Raw genomic sequence first — 4,061 nt, 5'->3', positions numbered from 1 at the left:
CTGTTGATGGAGTTTCTCCTGAAGAAGTGGTGGAAATAACTGCTGGTTCGGTTTTCATGAAAGTTTCTGTGGTTCCGATAACATCAGTTGTGGGTGAAGAATCAGTTAAGGGAGCTGTTGATCTACTTTCTCCTAAAGAAGTGGTGGAAATCCTTGCTGGATCGGTTGTTATGGATGTTGAAGTTGTTGCGATGAAATCGGTTGTGGATGAGGCATCAGTTATATGAGATGTTGGTGCAGTTTCTTCGGAAGAAGTGGTGGGAATACCTGCTGACTCGGATGTTGAAGTGGTAGCGGTGGAATCGGTGGTGAATGAGGAATCAGTTATATGAGATGTTGATGGAGTTTCCCCGCAAGAGGTGGTGGGAATACTTGTTGACTCGGTTTTCGAGGAGCTTGAAGTGGTTGCAATGGAATTGGTTGTTTTTGACAAATGAATTGTGTCAGAAATTTTTGTTGAAGAAGTTACTCCGGGAAAAGTGTTGGGGATATTTATTGGCTTTGTTTTCCAAGATTGTGGCGTGATTGTAGTAAATTTTTTTCTGGTAGAGCTTGATTCGTCAGTTTTTGATGGAGATGGAAACTCGTGCGACTCTTCAGTTTCTGATTCTGAAGACGTTTCACATTTACAGTCTGAAGTTTCATCATTTTCTGATTCTATAGATGTCGAAGTTTCTGATTCAGACTCAGAAGATTCGTCGCCCTCGTACTGTGAAGTTTCGTCGGTTTCGGAATTCGAAATATCAGATTCAGATTCCGAAAATTCATCAGTTGATTGCTGGGAGCTTTCGTCGCTTTCGAAATCCGAAAATTTCCAATATTCAGGATCTGATGATTCATCAGTCTTAGACATGGAAATTTCGTCGCTTTCAGACTCTAAAAATTCCGAAGTGTTAGACTCTGACGACTCAAAGCTTTCAGATATTGAAGAGTCGTCAACTTTAAAATCACTAGAAGCCTCTAATTCGCTGCTGGATGATGTTTCACTATCGGATTCGCTTGATTCAGCACTTGAAAGGCTATAGAGCGAAGAATCACTGTAACTTGTATCAAGCGACTCCGAATCGCTCATTGTCCCACTGTCTTCTTCTGAAATTGACCACAAATCACTTTCCTCGGAATATTCCGAGCTGTAARTAGCACTTCTACGTTTTCGAGCATTATGTGTTTTTTCAACCGCCATAAATTTCTTACAATACTCCCGCTTTAGTCGGTTTTTCACAGTTTGTTCGCCTAGTCTTCTAAAATTTTTATCACATTTTGCCCTTTTACAATACTCGAATTCTCTTGCGATTTTTGTCTTTCGTAGTAAAAATCCTTTATTCGCGATATATTCACAAAACAAGTCGTAATCACTGCAACTTCTAAATGCACGATCTAGCGCGTCTTGCACGGCTACGATTTTTCGTTTAAAATGCGAGTAACAGATACTCGTATTTGCCTTCTTCACCACCAACGAATTCTCACATTTGAAACAAAGCGGCATTATTAGAAAAACCGAAAGGATCAATATTTTGGAAGCACACATTTTCATTTTCACTTTAGGAGGTATTCTCGAAAGTATTTTAGGACTCGTTGCCTGGCGGGTGTTGAAAATCTACAGATACTGTATTTTGCTGTGATTTCCTGTGCTTTTTATACTTGTCTAGGTGTAGGGTTCTATGGCATTCAAGCTAATATTTTAGACATTTCAATGACACTTTCTTCCGATTTAATGAAACAAGTGACAGTTATGGACAATAAATAAAGTTTGAAAAATTAAAATATTTTAGCTCTACACAAAAGCTTGGCTGACTGGAGCCTCATAGAAAATATTTTTCAACTAACTCTTTAAAACTAGTAACATGATTTTTTGGGACCAATCTTATCTCAAAAAAAAAGTCTGATTTTATATAAGTCTMAACATAGATGGTTATATATTGGTCAGTTGAAAAAAGCCTTTCGTATTTTGTCACTAAATGTCRTTAGAGAAGGTATACTTCAGTGCTACCAATCACATTGTGTCATGCCATATAGTGTTGGAAAGGTGAGCTTTAAGCTTCATTTAACCAAAAGACTTATTCGGGGAAGTTGAAAAAAAAATTACAGCTGTTCAAAACTGAGTGAAAATAATGAAGAAATTCGCTTTACTAAAAATTTTTGTATAAAAATGGGAAAATGCCCCGCAAGCAACCAATGAAATTTGCGAAGTTTACGGAGACGCTGTATCAGTTCTTGTAGCACAATAATGGTTCACTCGCTTCCGTTCTGGGAATTTTGATTTGAAAGGTAGATCTCGCTCTGGTCGATCTGTCATTGAAAAAGTCTATGAAATTATGGATAAAATTGACCAGGGCCTAAGGAACTTAACATTCATCATCGAACGATTTTGAATAATTTTAAAAAGGCTGGCCACAAACAGATGCTCGACATGCTCCACATGAATTGTCTGTGAAAAATTTAATAAACCGAATTAACATCTGCGATTCTTTGCTGAAATGAAATGTAATCGAATCATTTCTGAAGTGAGTGGTACCAGGAGATGAAAAGTGTATCAGATACGACAATAATATGCGAAAAAGATCATGGTGCAATCATGCTGAAGCTCTACAAATGGTCGCAAAACCAAGATAGACGCCTCCAAAGATTATGCTGAGAGTTCGGTGATATTGGAAAGGATTCATCCACTATAAGCTGCTTCAGCGTGGTTGAACGATTGCTTCTACATATTACTGTCAACAACTGATTAGATTGAAGCAAGCAATAGAAAAGAAACAACCAGAAGTAATCAACAGAAAGGGCTTCGCCTTCCATCAGAATAACGCTAGAATACACACATTTTTGATGATTCGGCAGAAACTGGGATAGCTTGGATGGGAAATTTTTATGCATCCACCATATAGCCTTGACCTTGCACCATCAGGCTATCATTTGTTTCGGTGAACGCAGAGCTCCCTTAATGGAGTAAAGTAAAGCCGCAGTTTTTCTCCGAGAAATCAGAAAATTTTTAGACTGATGGAATAATATCTCTAGCAGAAAAATGGCAAAAAGTGGTCGACCAAAATTATCCATATTTGGTTCATTAAAGTTCATTATAAATATAAAAAAAAAGTTGAAGTTTGATTAGACACACGAAAATACTTTTTCAACTAYATTATATTTGCGCATTTCGTCTTACAAAAGAGTGAAATATTCAACACTATGCACACCRACACCCTGTGTGTAGGTTAGCTTAAAAGTCGATCCACTTGGGCAGCTTACAGCCGGTTCACTGCTGTGCATAGAAACCCTATGAAATAGAAAAATATATCCTCATAATTCGTTGAAATGCTTTGAGCCAACCACAAATTTGTTGAGGCTTAGTCGCCTTCAATCAATTTCAGTTATAATTACCACCTGGTTCGCCGACTACTCTAACTTTTTCCCATTAACCTCACTTAAACACAACCTCAGTGTCGAGTTTCTTACAAACAAAATTACAAATGTAGGGGACATTCGGTTGTACTAATGATAAATTCCAATCACACTTCTCAAAACTTGTAGTAGAAGCAAATAATGATAAAAAAAAACCTTGTTTGCATTTAAAATCAATTTTATTTACCAACTCTGGCCATATTAACCTGCCGCTTCATATATGTAAATATGTTTGTAATTGGCCGGAAATAAAAACTGCGTTATCTTGCTACTCAACAGCTATCTGCTGCTCATAATTCAATAGCGGTATTATCGCCGCGAAGACGTAATGTAATTTACGTTCATATGTACATGCATACATATGTATTGCACGTATTGACTTGAGTAAATATTTGCTGGTTGAAATGTCGGGTGTCATTTTACAACCAAATGTTAAATATTTTATGAGTAAACAATTTTGCTTGCCCGGCAAATAAGTGACTTGTATATGATATTTGTTTAAGAATTATCGCTAAAGAATGGAAGACAACGGTGGTTAGATTATCTATGAACGTCATTTATACCTTTTTGAGTAAAATGGCAGAACGGTATATTTAAGCAACTGTTATTGAAATACAATTTTTTGTACTCTATTTCTACTCTTACAAGTCAGAAAAAATTATTTTTTT

This window comes from Bactrocera latifrons, unplaced genomic scaffold (genome assembly GCF_001853355.1).
Source record: "Bactrocera latifrons isolate USDA-ARS-PBARC rearing strain unplaced genomic scaffold, ASM185335v1 scaffold_155, whole genome shotgun sequence".
NCBI lineage: Eukaryota > Metazoa > Arthropoda > Insecta > Diptera > Tephritidae > Bactrocera > Bactrocera latifrons.
Note: the sequence above shows the minus strand (reverse complement) of the source record.